Genomic DNA, 17,990 nt, shown 5'->3' with positions numbered 1-17,990 from the left:
GTGGCTTGCTCTTATTAAAACACAGTCTCAGTGTTACCAAATTTTTTATTAATACTCGATGTCAGTGGCACTATTTCTGCTTGAAGACCAATACCTTCCTATCAGCAACCTAGCATAATTTTGGGGGCTTCATATCTTATAGAACTAAGATAGTGGCTTGCTCTTATTAAAACACAGTCTGAATGTTACCAAATTTTAATTAATACTTGGTGTCAGTGGCACTACTTCTGCCTGAAGGCCAGTACCTTCATATCAGCAACCTAGCATAGATTTGGGGGCTTCAAATCTTACAGAACTTAGATAGTGGCTTGCTCTTATTAAAACACAGTCTGAGTGTTACCAAATTTTTATTAATACTCAGTGTCAGTGGCTCTACTTCTGCCTGAAGGCCAGTACCTTCCTATCAGCAAAAGAAAACAATTTTGGGGGCTTCATATCTTACAAAACTTAGATAGTGGCTTGTTCTTATTAAAACACAGTCTAGGTATTACCAAATTTTTATTAATACTCGGTATCAGTGGCACTACTTCTGCCTGAAGGCCAGTACCTTCCTATTAGCAACCTAGCATAATTTTGAAGGGCTTCATACCTTACAGAACTTAGTGGCTTGCTCTTATTAAAATATAGTCTGAGTGTTACCAAATTTTTATTAATACTCAGTGTCAGTGGCACTACTTCTGCCTGAAGGCCAGTACCTTCTTATCAGCAACCTAGTATACTTTTGGGGGCTTCATATCTTACTGAACCTACATAGTGTCCTGCTCCTTCTAAAACACAGTCTGATTGCCAAAAACCAATACTAAAATAAAAGTGTTGTCAATCCCTGTTTTCCTTTGTGGCTGAAAGACATTCACAACATTTTTGTCGACTCCTCCAAGTGATACTTTGTCCAATAAAGGTACCTTGCGGTTTTTAGACTTACAGAAACAGCTATCATGGGAATCTATTAACACAAGATTAACAACCCGGCATCAGTGTTGTTCCGCTGCCTGTACCAAAAGTCACGTTACAGTATTCACCTTCAAATGATTAAACAAAAAAAATGGGAAAAAGAGGGGGTAAGGGACGTTGACGAGGTTAAAGTGACAGTGGTGGTCGCCCAAGCAGTGTGACCGAGCCAAAGAAAAAGGTTCCTGCTTTATTGACCTCTTCCTTCCTATCTCACTTTTCTTGTCCACGTGGGAAAGCACTTTTGTGCCCTGAACAGTGCGAACAGGTAACTGGTTGGCTAGCAGAAAATACCTCCAGTTACTTGTCGAGTAGCAAATCCCAAGGGTCCACACAGACAGACATGAGTAACAGGTGACTCTGAGGAACTGCTTACGGAACCCTATGACCTTTCTTGCCTCTCACCACGCAACACTACCTACGCAGGTGAGGCCGTGGTGTGCAGTGATGCACAGATCTTTGAGCACCTAAGGCCAGAAGAAAGCCATGTCGTTGGCTGTGACATGCTGGGCAATCAGGTGAAAGTGTTGGAGGATGATGAGACACAGTTGCCCTCAGGTCAGCCTGAAACCTCCATTACCGAAAATGTTGACCATGAATTTGAAGACGACCTGGTCGATGATGAGGTGACTGATCCAACATGGACAGATGGCATGGATTGCGAGAGCAGCAGTGCAGAGGAGCATGTGACTAGAGTCCACAAAAAGATTGTAAGAGATAAGGTTTCGACCACTGCCAGAGGTCAATCAACTGTGCACATGACACCACCACCTGTGGCATCTCAGAGTCCAAGGGTCCAGGCACAACCTGTGCCATCTCAGAGTCCAATGGTCTGTGCACCCCCTCAGCCATCTCAGAGTCCAAGGGTTCATGAACCACATCAGCCATCTCAGAGTCCAAGGGTTCGTGGTGCGATTGTGTGGGAGATTTTTTTCCAAGAGTCCGTCAGACCAAACGGTTGCCGTTTGTCAAATCTGTCAGACCAAGCTTATCAGAGGTAGAAATACTTCCAGCTTTGGCACCTCCAGCATGAGAAACCATATGTTAGCCAAGCACACCACTAGGTGGTTGACAGCACACTAGGTGTAAAACACGATTTCCAGACTCAAAACTCTGCCACTTCCCCTGGGCTGCCTGCCTCCGAAACTGGTGTGCAAGAAGGTGGCGCTGATGCCTCCTTCTCCCAGCCTGATGTTGTCCAAACTTAATCATCAACGACCACATCCGCTTCGGTGTCCCAGCGATCCGTTCAGTTGTCTATATCACAGACCTTCAAAAAGAAGCGAAAATACCCCGTTACGCACCCAAGGGCAGAAACCATAACTGCACACAACGCACAATTGATAGCCCTTGAGATGTTGCCGTATCGGCTTGTGGAAACAGGCTTTCCATGACCTTTTGGTGGTGTTGGAACATCGGTACTCTATGCCTAGCCGCCCCTATTTTTCTCATTGTGCCGTCCCCATGCTCCACAATCACGTGTCCGTAAACATCAAACGGGCTCTCACCAACGCCATAACAAGGAAGGTCCACTTAACCACAGACATGTGGACAAGCGGAAGTGGACAGGAACGCTACATCTCTCTGACTGCACACTGGGTGAACCTGGTGGCGGCTGGTACAGAGTCTGAGCTGGCAACATCCCATATAAATCCCACACCCAGAATAGCGGGCCCCACTTCAATCATAGTTTCAGTAGCCTCCTACAGAGCAACAACTCCCTCCTCCTCCTATTCTTCATCTGGCTCCTGTGCATCCATCTCAACATCTGCCGGTGTCCGACCATCAACATCATTTCCCACTTGAGATCTCTGCAGCACGGCCTCGGCTAAGTGGCAACACGCTCTACTGAAGCTCATCTGTATTGGTGACAAATTGCACACGGCACCTGAGCTTTTGAAAGCAATAACTGTGCAGACAGATGAGTGGCTTGCAAATTTAGTAGTTCAGCACTTTCTGAAGAAATACCCTGGGATACCAGCCCTACTTACCAAGGTACGACGTATTAGCACCCATTTCCACAAGTCATCTCCCTCTTTTGCTGGCCTGGCAGTGCTGCAGCAACGCTTACACTTGCCTCATCACAGACTAATATGTGACCTCTCTTTGAGATGGAATTCAACCTATCATATGTTGGCCAGGATACATGAGCAGTTGAGGGCAGTATCCCAATTCCAGCTGGAACATGCCTGTCAGACGCAGCTGCCAGACATATGTACTGTAAAGTGGGTGTGGATTGCAGACATTTGTCAGGTCTTGGAGAATTTTGATTACTGTACCAACATTGTGAGCAGTGATGATGCTCATATCAGCATTACCATTCCACTGATTTGATAGGTAGAGGTAGCGTGTAATCTCACGCAACAGGATTACAAGAGAGGGCTACGCATAGTAGGAGCAACACAGGCGGGGGACTAATGTGCCAAAACTGGTCCATTTTCCACAAACCGTCAACTGCGAATCAGATAATGGTTGGGGGAATTATGACAAGGAGGCAACAGTTAAGTAAGATGGTGAGGGACTATGTAGCTGACCGTATCAGCCTGCTTTCTGAGTCTACTGTTCCCTTTAACTATTGGGTTTCCAAGCTCAACACTTGGCCAGACCTCGCCTTATACGCTTTGGAAGTGCTAGCTTGCCCTGCTGCGAGTGTGTTGTCTGAGCATGTTTTCAGCTCAGCAGGGTCAATAATAACAGATAGTCGCACACGACTACCACGGAAAGTGCAGACAGTTTGACAGAGAGAGAGAGAGTCAAAAGTTTACATACACTAAGGGGCACTTTGCACACTGCGACATCGCAGGTGCGATGTCGGTGGGGTCAAATTGAAAATGACGCACTTCCGGCATCGCATGCGACATCGCAGTGTGTAAAGGCTGGATGATACGATTAACGAGCGCAAAAGCGTCGTAATCGTATCATCGGTGCAGCGTCGGCGTAATCCATGATTACGCTGACGCGACGGTCCGATGTTGTTCCTCGCTCCTACGGCAGCACACATCGCTGTGTGTGAAGTCGCAGGAGCGAGGAACGTCTCCTACCGGCCTCACTGCGGCTTCCGTAGGATATGCGGAAGGAAGGAGGTGGGCAGGATGTTTACATCCTGCTCATCTCCGCCCCTCCGCTCTGATTGGCCGCCTGCCGTGTGACGTCGCAGTGACGCCGCACGACCCGCCCCCTTAACAAGGAGGCAAGTCGCCGGCCACAGGGACGTCGCACGGCAGGTGAGTGTGTGTGTGAAGCTGGCGTAGCGATAACTTTCGCTACGCCAGCTATCACCACATATCGCTGCTGCGACGGGGGCGGGCACTATCGCACTCGGCATCGCAGCATCGGGCTGCGATGTCGTAGTGTGCAAAGCCCGCCTAAAGGTCACACACAGAGATAAATCTGCGGCAGATCTGTGGTTGCAGTGAAATTGTGGACAATCAGTGCCAGGTTTGTGGCTGTGTACAAATGGAAGAAAATGTCCATGATTTCACTGCAACCACAGATCTGCCAAAGATTTATCTCTGTGTGTGACAGGGCCTTAAGAGTATTATGCCTTTAAACAATATGGGACATCCCATATGATGTTGTCATGTCTTTGGAAGCTTCAAATATGTTTATTGAGAACATCGGAGTGAATTCGAGACACATCTGATAATGTATTTCAATGCACACATGAAACACACTGCTTCTTTGTGTAGCATCATGGGAAAATCAAAATAAATTAACCAAGATCTCACAAAGAGAATTCTGGACTTACAGAAGTCTGGTTCATCCTTGGGTGCAATTTCCTGGTGCCTCACTCATCTGTATAAACAATTCTACACAAGTACAAACAAGATGGGAATGTCTTATATTCAAGACTTTACATAATCCTCCGCTACTTACTCTGTGCATTAATATTTAGCACGACTTATCCAAAGAACTGAATTATAATGTAATTGTACATGTTTAGATGCTTGTCATCTTTCCCTTTTTGAGGGATTTCCCTCTCCTTCCTGCTCTTTACCTCTTCCCTAATAAAGATTTCCTTCCCTACCTTTCTCTTTCCCTTCGTCTCCTCCCTTATGTTTCAGATTCCTATGTGTTAAATGTTTATGTACTATATGAGTAAGTAACTAGGTTATGACAAGCTTTTAATTGTTATTTATGGTAATGTACTGTATTGTACTGTATTGTATTGTATATACTCTTATGTTAAAATTATCCTATAAAAATATTTTAAAACAAAAAAGATGGGAATGTCCAGCAATCATACTGCTCAGGAAGGAGACAGGTTCCGTGTAGCAGAAATGAACGTGCTTTGGTCAGACATGTGCATATCAACCCAAGAACAAAAGCAAAAGACCCTGTGAAGATGCTGGCGAAAGCTGGGAAGAATGTGTCATTATCCAGAGTGAAACGAGTACTGAATCACCATTGGCTGAAAGGCCTCTCTGCCGGGAAGAAGCCATTACTTCAAAAGATACATAAACAAGACAGATTAATGTTTGCAAATGCACACAGGAACAAAGACCTTACATTTTGGAGACATATCCTGTGGTCTGACAAAAAAATGAACTGTTGTTTCATTTGGAGAAAAAAGGGAGACACTATGAAGCCTAAGAACACCATCCCAACTGTGAAACAAGGGGGTAGCAGCATCATGTTGTGGGGTTGTTTTTCTGCAGGAGGAATTGGAGCACTTTACAAAATAGATGGCATTATGAGGAAAGAAAACTATGGGGCAATACTGAAGCAACATCTCAAGACATCAGCCAAAAACTTAAAGCTTGGGCAGAAATGGGTCTTCCAAGTGCACAATGACCTAAAGCATACTGCTAAACTGGTTACAAAATGGCTTAAGGATAACAAAGTCAATGTTTTGGAGTTGCCATCACAAAGCCCTGACATCAGCCCTATTGAAAATTTATGGGCAAAGCTGAAAAGGTAAGTGCAAGCAAGGCAACCTAACATGGCTCAGTTATACCAGTTCTATCAGGAAGAATGGGCAAAATTCCTACCAACTATTGTGAGAAGCTTTTGGAAGGATATCCAAAATGTATGACAAGTCATACAGTTTAAGGGTTACTTTACACTCTGCGATATCAGGACCGATATCGCTATTGAGCGTACCCGCCTCCGTCGGTTGTGCGTCACGGGCAAATCGCTGCTTGTGGCGCAGAACATCGCTAACACCCGTCACACGTACTTACCTGCCTAATGACGTTGCTGTTGCCTGTGAACCGCCTACTTTCTAAGGGGGCGGTTCATGCGGCGTCACAGCGACAGCACACAGCAGCCTTCCAATGGCAGAAGAAGGGCGGAGATGAGCGGCTGGAACATGCCGCCCATCTACTTCCTTCCTCATTGCCGGTGGTCGGAGGTAAGGAGATGTTCGTCGCTCCCTTGGTGTCACACATAGGGATGTGTGATGCCGCAGGAACGACGAACATCATCACTCCTCACCAGACAACAATATTTGGTGTTTGGACGACCTCTCCAACACCAACGATTTTTACCACTTTTGCGATCGTTGAAGGTTGCTAGTACATGTCACACACTGCGATGTCGCTAACGACGGCGGATGTGCGTCACAAACACCATGACCCCGACGATAAATCGTTAGCGATGTCGCAGCGTGTAAAGTACCCCTAAGGGCAATGGTACAAAATACTAATGAACTATTTGTAAACTTTTGTAATAAAAAATCCTTAAAAATTCTCTATCTCATTATTCTGGCATTTGGCAAATATACAAGTGCCTACAAGTAGTATTCAACCTCCTGCAGATTTAGCAGGTTTGATAAGATGCAAATAAGTTAGAGCCTGCAAACTTCAAACAAGAGCAGGATTTATTAACAGATGCATAAATCTTACAAACCAACAAGTTATGTTGCTCAGATAAATTTTAATAAATTTTCAACATAAAAGTGTGGGTCAATTATTATTCAACCCCTAGGTTTAATATTTTGTGGAATAACCCTTGTTTGCAATTATAGCTAATAATCGTCTTTTATAAGACCTGATCAGGCCGGCACAGGTCTCTGGAGTTATCTTGGCCCACTCCTCCATGCAGATCTTCTCCAAGTTATCTAGGTTCTTTGGGTGTCTCATGTGGACTTTAATCTTGAGCTCCTTCCACAAGTTTTCAATTGGGTTAAGGTCAGGAGACTGACTAGGCCACTGCAACACCTTGATTTATTCCCTCTTGAACCAGGACTTGGTTTTCTTGGCTGTGTGCTTTGGGTCGTTGTCTTGTTGGAAGATGAAATGATGACCCATCTTAAGATCCTTGATGGAGGAGCGGAGGTTCTTGGCCAAAATCTCCAGGTAGGCTGTGTTATCCATCTTCCCATGGATGCGGACCAGATGGCCAGGCCCCTTGGCTGAGAAACAGCCCCACAGCATGATGCTGCCACCACCATGCTTGACTGTAGGGATGGTATTCTTGGGGTCGTATGCAGTGCCATCCAGTCTCCAAACGTCACGTGTGTGGTTGGCACCAAAGATCTCGATCTTGGTCTCATCAGACCAGAGAACCTTGAACCAGTCTGTCTCAGAGTCCTCCAAGTGATCATGAGCAAACTGTAGACGAGCCTTGACATGACGCTTTGAAAGTAAAGGTACCTTACGGGCTCGTCTGGATGGAGACCATTGCGGTGGAGTACGTTACTTATGGTATTTACTGACAAGTTTGTTCAGTAAGCACAAAATTAATAAAACACAAAGTATATTTTATTTTTAACAACACTCTTGCACTCTTTCCCTAGTTCACCAATTTATTAAAAAAAGCCATGAAGATCCAAAGTAGTCTAAGGAATCTGACATACTAGACAATTGGAAACCTGAAAGACATAAAACTAGTGAGGTAAAGAAATAAAAGCAATAGACTGTTTCTTGTTCTCCAATTTATTATTTGAAAAAATCCTAGCAGCTCTGATATAGTTCATGGCGTTCCCACAATGCTACATTCTGTAGCACAACCTATGGAGCCTTGTTCTGAGAGTGACGCTTCATAGATCCCTCCCAGTCAAGTTTTGGCTGCTTTGGCTGAGAAAAAACTTCATATCATGTCCTCACCTATTGTACCATCACCCATTCCCTGTAGACTGTGAGCCCTCGCGGGCAGGGTCCTCTCTTCTCCTATACCAGTCTGTCTTGTACTGTTAATGATTGTTGTACGTATACCCTCTTTCACTTGTAAAGCGCCATGGAATAAATGGCGCTATAATAATAAATAATAATAATAATAATAATAATAATAATAATATCATCAGGCTTCCTCTACCAAACTTGACAGTTCCTTCAATTTCTTGATCCATTAGCCCATTTTTGTCTTGTTTCCTACAGACCAATTTGCAACCATCAGAGCCTAGTCTATTGATTTTCTCTTCATCGCCCCAAAGTCATCTATTTCCAATGTTCTACTGTACCACGGTTTGGGCAGCATGTATCATTTGACAGGTTCCATTTCTGACAGGATGTAATAGGGCTATTTTACAACAGTACAGCCTAGAAAATGACAAAGATTTGTTTTCAGGAAAAGAGCTCCCAGAGATGAGAAGCCCATATGTGTGACTTGTCATCACCTCGACCAGACCTTTCAGCCATTGTGGAGCCTCCTCCACTAGCTGCATGTCCGTCATCATTAACTACCCCAAAGTTAACCACATGAAAAGTTGATTTGGCCCCAAAGGATGTGTTTAACCAGATTGTCTGCACTTTTTATTGTCAATGCCAGCTGCCTTCTCCTCTGATTTTGTTGGACAAAGAATCAACATCATCATCATCTTCATCCATTCTTTAATTAGCCCCCCCCCCCTTCCAGTTAGGTAGAAAACTAGAAAATACATATGTTAATGATATATTATCACGTTTCTAAGCATTAGTCATTGTAAGGGCTGCCCAAAAACAAATCTACATAGGAAGCAATTTTTCCTCTGCTCATGAGAGCCCTGATGCAAAAACAGTATCTGTAGTTTTCATTACTTGTGAAAATTGAATGATCTCAGCTTGTTATACATATATACTGTGGTAAGATTCTTAATTCTCTGGAGTCCAGCATAATTGTGCAGATTTATTAATTAGAGGCATATGCTAGTAAATTGTCTCACCGGAGGAAGTGCAATTAATACAATCTGGCATCTTTATAATCCAACACTGAACTGTCCAATCTCAACAACTGTCTCTGGCTTAGGAGGAAAATAGTGTAAGCAGGTGGTGTAAGCCTTGTAGTTTTCTTAAGTAGATTAGAAAAAGGTTGCCTTAACAATACCTAAAGGAGCTAAGCTATAAAACACAAATATATAAAGTAAACAGATTTAAATAATAAATCAGGCTATGAAACACAAAATCGAAGTAATAAGAATATTTCCTTTAGAATGACTCAGTTAGGCTATGTGCACACGCTACAGTTTTGTTTCTTCTGCAAAAAATGCACCTTCTGGTCGAAAAATGCATAACGCGATTCAGTGCGTTTTCGATGCCTTTTTGTGCTTTTTTTGGTCCAATGATGAGTACGTTTTTGCCCATGCGTTTTTTAAAGGAGAAACAAAATAGGATCTGACTCCAGTGACACTGAGACACCAGATAGAAATAGTGTGTGGTTCATACATACAGTTCAAACCAAAAGTTTGGACACACCTTCTCATTCAAAGAGATTTCTTTATTTTCATGACTCTGAAACTTGTAGATTCACATTGAAGGCATCAAAACTATGAATTAACACATGTGGAATGAACTACTTAACAAAAAAGTGTGAAACAATTGAAAATATGTCTTATATTCTTATATTCTACTTTCTTCAAAGTAGCTACCTTTTGCTTTGATTAATGCTTTGCACACTCTTTGCATTCTCTTGATGAGAGGTAGTCACCGGAAATGGTTTTCACTTCACAGGTGTGCCCTGTAAGGATTAATAAGTGGGATTTTTTGTTTGTAAATGGGGTTGGGACCATCAGTTGTGTTGTGCAGAAGTCTGGTGGATACACAGCTTATAGTCCTACTGAATAGACTGTTAAAATTTGTATTATGGCAAGAAAAAAGCAGCTAAGTAAAGAAAACGAGTGGCCATCATTACTTTAAGAAATTAAGGTCAGTCAGTCTGAAAAATTGGTAAAACTTTGAAAGTGTCCCCAAGTGCAGTGGCAAAAATCATCAAATGCTACAAAGAAACTGGCTCACATGAGGACCACCCCAGGAAAGGAAGACCAAGAGTCACCTCTGCTGCGGAGGATAAATGTATCTAAGTCACCAGCCTCAGATATCACAGGTTAACAGCAGCTCAGACCAGTCTCTAGACCAGGTCAATGCCATACAGAGTTCTAGCAGCATACACATCTCTAGAACAACTGTTAAGAAGAGACTTTGTGCAGCAGGCCTTCATGGTAAAGTATTTGCTAGGAAGCCACTTCTAAAGACAGGCAATAAGCAGAAGAGACTTGTGTGGGCTAAAGGACACAAGGAATGGAGATTAGACCAGTGGAAATCTGTGCTTTGGTCTGATGAGTCCAAATTTGAGATCTTTGGATCCAACGACCGTGTCATTGTGCGACGCAGAAAAGGTGAACGGATTGACTCTACATGTATGGTTCCCACCGTGAAGCATGGAGGAGGAGGTATGATGGTGTGGGGTGCTTTGCTGGTGACACTGTTGGGGATGTATTCAAAATTGAAGGCATACTGAACCAGCATGCCTACCACAGCATCTTGCAGTGACAAGCTATTTATTTAGTCAATCTCCTGGTGTCATATGAGCTTTGTTGTGTAGACAGCTTCTGTGCAGCTGCATTCCTTATTTCTCATCTTGCTGTGTTGTGCTGCTTTTTTTCAATTACTCTTTTTCAGCTTGTACTTTAATTATTTCAAATAAAATTTACATTTTATTTTTGGCTATGTGCTTTGGTTCTTCATTAGTGTTTTTGATCGATAGATAGCTAGAATAGATAGATAGGAAAATAGAAAGAATAGATAAAACATGTAGGGTAGACAGATCGAACATATAGAATAAATAAGAAAGAACAGATAGAACAGATAGAAATAAATAACAGAATAGCTCAATAGAGAAATAGCTGGCTTGGCCAGCTGTTTTTTTAAATTATGTTTTGGTAAACAATGACGTGGGGTTTCATCAATTTTTCATATCCAGCAAAGCAACAGCAGCAGCTGCAGGCTGCAACGCTCAGCTGCCTGCTGTACCTTGTCTGAGTATGAAAAACTGAGGGCTTCCCATGCTTTCTTTTTCAATTGTTTGATTTACATAAAAAAAATGACGTGGGTTCCCCCATTTTTCTAAAACCAGCCAAGGTGAAGCAGACAACTGGGGGCTGATATTATTAGGGTGGGAAAGGCCATGCTTATTTGGCCCTTTCCAGCCTAAGAATAGCAGCACACAGCCGCCCCAGGAAGTGGTGCATCCACTAGATGCGCCAATTCTGGTGCTGGACCCAGCTCTTCCCATTGTCTTGGTGAAATGGCAATCTGGGTAATAAGGAGTTAATAGCAGCCAATAGCTGCCACTAAGTCCTTGATTACTGATGGTAGGTATCTATGAGACCTGATCACTAATCTGTAAGTGAAAGTAAATAAACACAAACACCCCAAAAATCCTTTGATTGAAATAAAAGACAAAAAAGTACCTACTTTATTTACTCCAAAAACACCCCCACAGGTCCGAAGAAATCCACACGAGGTCCCACAACGAATTTAGCTCTGCTTAATCTGACGCTCATAGTGAGCGCAATAGAACAAGACTGCCCGCTTTGAGCTCCATGCAGCAACTGAAGTGATTAACGCTATCAGCGTGGGTAGTCACAGACACAGCTGGAGTCCTCCACCTGTGACCGTAAATCACCAGAGTGACTGAAGTGAGCTGCACGATCAGTGTGACATCACTCAGGTTAGTCGCAGCCACAGGGTGTCAAAATGAACTCAGGTGAACCCCTGACATGCCAGTTGCGTGCTCTGCACTACAGTGTGTGTCACGGCAGGGATGTAATGGGTTCACCCACTTGATTCTAAACTCAGGTGAACCATTGATGTCACAGCTGTGCGGCACTACCATGGGTGTCGCAGTAGTGAAGATTGCGCTGCTTAATTCAGTCATTCTGGTGATTTTATGTCACAGCTGCAGTCCTCCACTTGTGACTGCAAATCAGGCCGCGACTGAAGTGAATTGCAGGTGGAAGACTCATCTGAGTGAGTCACCTCCCAGTCGGCAGCCATGCTCTATGGCCGCTCGCTATAATTGTCAGATGTAGCAGGGCTGGAAGCATCATAGGACATCATGTGGATTACATTGGACCTCAAGGGGTGTTTTGCAGGTTAATAAAGTGGTGAAACAGGGTGCTTTTTGTCTTTTATTTTAAATAAATAGTGTAGTAGTGTTTGTTGCTATTTTGTAGTGTTTGTTGCTATTTTCTTTTCACGTACAGATTAGTGATGGACTGATATCTGCCATCAGTAATCTCGTATTTAATGGCAGCTATGGGATGCTATTAACTCCTTATTACCCTGATTGCCACCATACCAGGGCAATCGGGAGGAGCCTAGTAAAGTGACGGACTGTTGCATCTAATAGATGCGGCAATTATGGGCGTCTGCAGGCTGATATTAGGCTTGGGGCAACCTAATAACCAAAGGCTTCCCCAGTCTGAGAATACCAGCCTCCAGCTGTGCGGATTTATCTTGGATAGGTATCAAAAATAAGGGGACCGCATGCCGTTTTTTAAAACTATTTATTTATTTTACTGTCAGATATAGACTCGCCCACCCGTGTCTGTGATTGGTTGCAGTCAGACAGCTGTCATTCAGCGTGGGGGCGAGTCTGACTCCAATCAATCACAGGCACCGTGAGCGGGGGAAGCAGTAAATATGTATGAGCCTAATGAGTGGCAGGGAAGAAGAATGAGAAGCCGCAGGAGCAGTCTTACAGCCGCCCCGGTGATCGGTGAGTATGTAGCGCTTGCTTCTACCCCTTTGAGCCGGATTCTGGTCCTCATGAACTTTATATGAGGTCCAACATCTGGCCAGATACCGAGGATAAATCCCTCCTTCCGACCTCGAGCCAGCGGCGGATTGATCTGCCAGTCCTCCAAAATGCAGAAAAGAAGTGACATGCTGCTTCTTTTTTTTCAACTCAAAATTGTAGACAAAAAAGGGAGCAACGTGCGCACAGCCTTTCTGAATTCTCATAGGCTTTGCTGTGGAAGGTGTGAGGTAGCGTCGTCGGCTGCGCTGCAGAAGACACGGGATCCAGGCACCAAGGGTCACAGCACACGGTTTATTCCAAAGAAAAAAAAGTTCACAATAGTACATAGGTGCCTTTCCGGCAGAGAACTCAGGGAGATGTGATCACCCTCTCACACCCGGCACACCTGCCCTTGTTCCTGAATCTATTTATCCCTCCCTTCAGCCTGTAGGGAAAACAGCATTAACCCTATAGTGGATTATCATGGAGTGAGCACAACCGGGGCGAGACATACCGGCCGTCATAGATAACCCCGGTCACAGTCTCACATACCCCCCCCCTCAGTTCAAGCGTGCGGGGTTGAACTCCAGCCATCAAACACGGGCCGCGGGACAAGGCATCGGCGTTGCCCTGCAACCTACCGGCCCGGTGTTCAACCGTAAACCGGAAGTTCTGCAGAGAAAGGAACCACCGGGTAACCCGGGCATTCCGTTCCTTGGCGGACCTCATCCAGACCAGTGGAGAGTGATCCGTCACCAAGCGAAACTGCCGTCCCAGCAGATAATAGCGTAGGGACTCCAAGGCCCACTTGATCGCCAGGCACTCCTTCTCCACTACGCTATAATTCCGCTCGGGAGGGGTGAGCTTCCTACTCAAGAAGGTGACGGGGTGTTCCTCCCCCTGAACCACCTGAGACAGCACTGCCCCTAGGCCGACCTCCGAGGCGTCAGTCTGTACAATGAACTCCTTCCGGAAATCAGGGTTGACCAGAACGGGCTGTCCGCACAGGACCCCCTTCAGGGCCCGGAAGGAGTCCTCGGCCTGCGGAGTCCAGCGCACCATGACAGACTTCTTGCCTTTGAGAAGGTCCGTCAAGGGGGCTGATAGTCCCGCAAAATCCTTTACAAACCTCCTGTAGTACCCCACGATACCCAGGAAGGCCCTAACCTGCTTCGTGGTCAGGGGTCTAGGCCACTTCTGGATCGCCTCAACCTTGTTAATTTGGGGCTTAATCACTCCTTGGCCTATCACGTAGCCCAAGTAGCGGGCTTCCGTGAGTCCCAACGCACATTTCTTGGGATTGGCTGTCAATCCGGCTGTTCGAAGCGCGTCCACCACCGCTTGTACCTGTTCCAAGTGGGTCTGCCAATCGGAGCTGTAAATAATGATGTCATCCAGGTACGCTGATGCATACGCCTGGTGGGGTTCCAGCACTAAGTCCATCAACCTCTGGAACGTGGCCGGAGCGCCATGTAACCCAAAAGGCAAGACAACATAGTGGAAGAGACCCTCCGGCGTAACAAAAGCGGTTTTCTCCTTGGCGGACTCCGTTAGTGGCACCTGCCAGTACCCCTTGGTCAGGTCGAGCGTGGTAAAATATCGCGCCTGTCCCAGCCTATCAATCAGCTCATCCACCCGGGGCATGGGGTAGAGATCGAACTTGGATATTTCGTTCAATCTCCTAAAGTCATTGCAGAACCTTAAGGAGCCATCGGGTTTTGGTATTAGGACAATCGGACTAGCCCATTCACTCTGGGATTTTTCGATGACCCCCAGGCGTAACATTGTCTTTACTTCCTCCGATATGGCTTGTCGTCGAGCCTCCGGTACCCGGTATGACTTCAGGCGTACCTTCAGGTGGGGCTCGGTGACAATATCGTGTCGTATCAGACTAGTCCTACCGGGCAGCTCGGAGAAGACATCGGGGTTCTGCTGAACCAACCGTCTGGCCTCTCGCCTCTGTTGCTTGGTGAGGGCTTCTCCAATCCTTACTTCCGGTTCGTCCTCTCCGGAGGTCGCTGGAGCCGGATGTGAACGACCCGAAGAGGAGGGAGGTGGGGAAAAAACAGCCATCAGGCTTTCCCGTTCCTGCCAAGGTTTTAATAGGTTGACATGGTATATTTGTTCAGGTTTCCGCCTACCGGGCTGCAATACTTTACAGTTAACCACCCCGACTCTTTCCTTTATCTCGTAGGGGCCTTGCCACTGAGCCAGGAATTTACTCTCCGCCGTGGGGATTAATACCAACACCCGATCCCCGGGTTTAAAGGTCCGCATGGTGGCTTGTCTATTGTAGCGGCCGCTTTGCGCGGCCTGAGCCTCCTGTAAATGCTCCTTCACAATCGGCATGACCGCGCTTATGCGGTTCTGCATACCCAAAATATGTTCAATCACACTTTTATGGGGGGTGGGCTCCTGCTCCCAGGTTTCTTTTGCCAGGTCCAACAATCCCCGGGGATGTCGCCCGTATAACAATTCAAAAGGCGAAAACCCCGTGGATGCCTGTGGCACCTCTCGTATGGCAAACATCAAATAGGGAAGCATCATATCCCAGTCTTTCCCGTCTTTGGAAATCACCCTTTTGAGCATGGTTTTCAGGGTTTTATTGAATCGTTCCACTAAACCATCCGTCTGAGGATGATACACAGACGTACGCAACTGCTTGATCTGGAGTAGCCGGCATAGCTCTTTGGTCACTTTAGACATGAATGGGGTCCCCTGATCCGTAAGGATCTCCTTGGGCAACCCCACCCGGCAGAACACAGCAAACAACTCCCGAGCTATAAGCTTGGCTGCAGTATGTCTGAGAGGTATCGCCTCTGGATACCGGGTGGCATAGTCAACGATCACTAGGATATGCTGGTGCCCTCGAGCAGACTTTACGAGGGGCCCCACCAGATCCATCCCTATCCGTTCAAAAGGGACTTCTATAATGGGTAACGGTACCAACGGACTGCGAAAGTGTGTCAGGGGTGCGGTAAGCTGACACTCCGGGCAGGTTTCGCAGAACCGTTTTACCTCCCCAAAGACCCCGGGCCAATAGAACCTTTGCAATATTCGCTCCTGCGTTTTCTTGACCCCTAGGTGACCACTCATCAGGTGTTTATGAGCCAAGTCGAGGACCCGCCGGCGATACGGCTGGGGCACCACCAACTGCTCTACCCCTATGCCCCGTATTTCATCTACCCGGTAGAGTAAATCCTGCTTAAGAGCGAAATGGGGGTATCTTACCTGGGCACCAGGCAGCTGTGCCACCCCGTCAACTACTGTCACCCGACTCCGGGCATGTATTAATGTAGGGTCCTGGAGTTGGGCTGTCCCAAACGTATCCGGGGACGCCTCCAACTCCGGGATGGGCTCGACCGTCTCAGCCTCTCCTGCCAATACCTCTAGGGGCGACCTATCAGGTTCACATCCTGTCCCTATCATGGGGACCCCTACGGCAGGCGTCCCGGATTCAGGATTGTAGGGCTCAGGTCCCGGACTGACCAATATCTGAGGGGACTTAGGAGGTCCCTTCCATAAAGTCCAAAAATAGGGCAGATCCCTTCCTAGGATCACATCATAGGGAAGAGTATTAATAAGTCCCACCTCATGTTGCACCTGACCGCAAGGTGCTGTGATGGTGACTATCCCCGTGGGATAGTCTCGGCGGTCCCCATGTATGCAAACCACCCCCACGGTACGTCCTGTGGCCTTTACTTTAGCCCTTAGGGTTGATCGCACAAGGGTCACTAAGCTTCCGGAATCCAACAAGCCTGTAACCGGACATCCATTCACCTGAATTTGGCACAAGTGGGGCTCAGTCTCTGGGTAGACCAGGTCAGCGGTACACACCACCTGAGCATACATTGAACCCCGCCGGGTAACCCCACAATCCATGGGCTCCGTGGTGAGTGGACACTGGGCTTCCATATGTCCCACCCGCTGGCACCGCCAACATCTAATAGGGAAGGACACCCCCTTGACGAGTTGTCGTTTAGGGTACATAGTTTTCCGGACCTCAGGGACGGAGGGTGCGGCTTCAGACGGGACGGTAGCGGACTCCCGCACCGGTGTCAGCGGTGGGTCCTTGGCCCTAGGCTTGGAGGGGCCGGACCGACGGGCGGTACGCAAAGTCTCAGTGTCCCGTATCAAGTCCTGCGTAGCCACATGCCGCTCTACCAGGGACACTAATTGGTCCAGGGTACTCGGGTCACCCTGTCCGACCCACCGTTGAATGGTGACGGGTAAAGTGCGCACAAAACGATCCACTACTACTCTTTCCACCATTTGCGCCGGGCTCAGAGTGTCAGGCTGCAACCACTTTTTTACAAGATGTAACAAGTCATAGGCCTGGGAGCGTACGGGTTTGGCTTCCTCAAAGAACCACTGATTTACCCGCTGAGCCCGTACATAGGTATTCACCCCCAACCGAGCCAGTATTTCGGCTTTCAGGGTCACATAGTCAATGGCGTCCTCGGTACAGAGGTCCAGGTACGCTTTTTGGGGTTCCCCCGTCAGATAGGGCGACAATACCTCAGCCCACTGCGGGGTCGGCAGCTTTTCCCGCTCGGCCACCCGCTCAAACACCGCCAGGAACGCTTCCACATCATCACCCGGGGTCATCTTTTGCAACGCTTGTCTCACCGCTTTCCGGACGCTGCTGTCGTCATCCGGTCCCGGGGTTGTTGCTGCCGGTCTGGCACGGATCGACTTGGCCAGGAGAACCATCTGTTCTTGGTGCCTTTTTTCCTGCAATTGCAAGGCTTGCTGCTGACGTGCATTGGCCTGCTCCATCTGTTCTTGGTGCACTTGCAAGGATTGCTGCTGACGTGCATTGGCCTGATCCATCTGTTCTTGGAATTTTTTTTCCTGCATTTGCAAGGATTGGAGCAGGTGTGCATTGGTTTGTAGCTGCTGTGCATTAGCCTGTTGCTGCTGTGCATTAGCCTGAGCCAAATGCTTTAGTATGTCCTCCATGGCGTCGCCGGGTTTGGGCTGTAGTATAGCCGCTCGAATCCAGGACATGCGCAGCTGGGTCACCAGGGATGGATGCTACACCTCACCGGCTGTCATGCCCGCCGATTCTCCACCATATGTGAGGTAGCGTCGTCGGCTGCGCT

Source organism: Anomaloglossus baeobatrachus, chromosome 2, assembly GCF_048569485.1.
Source record: "Anomaloglossus baeobatrachus isolate aAnoBae1 chromosome 2, aAnoBae1.hap1, whole genome shotgun sequence".
Classification (NCBI taxonomy): Eukaryota; Metazoa; Chordata; class Amphibia; order Anura; family Aromobatidae; genus Anomaloglossus; species Anomaloglossus baeobatrachus.
This window is presented reverse-complemented; position numbering follows the sequence as displayed.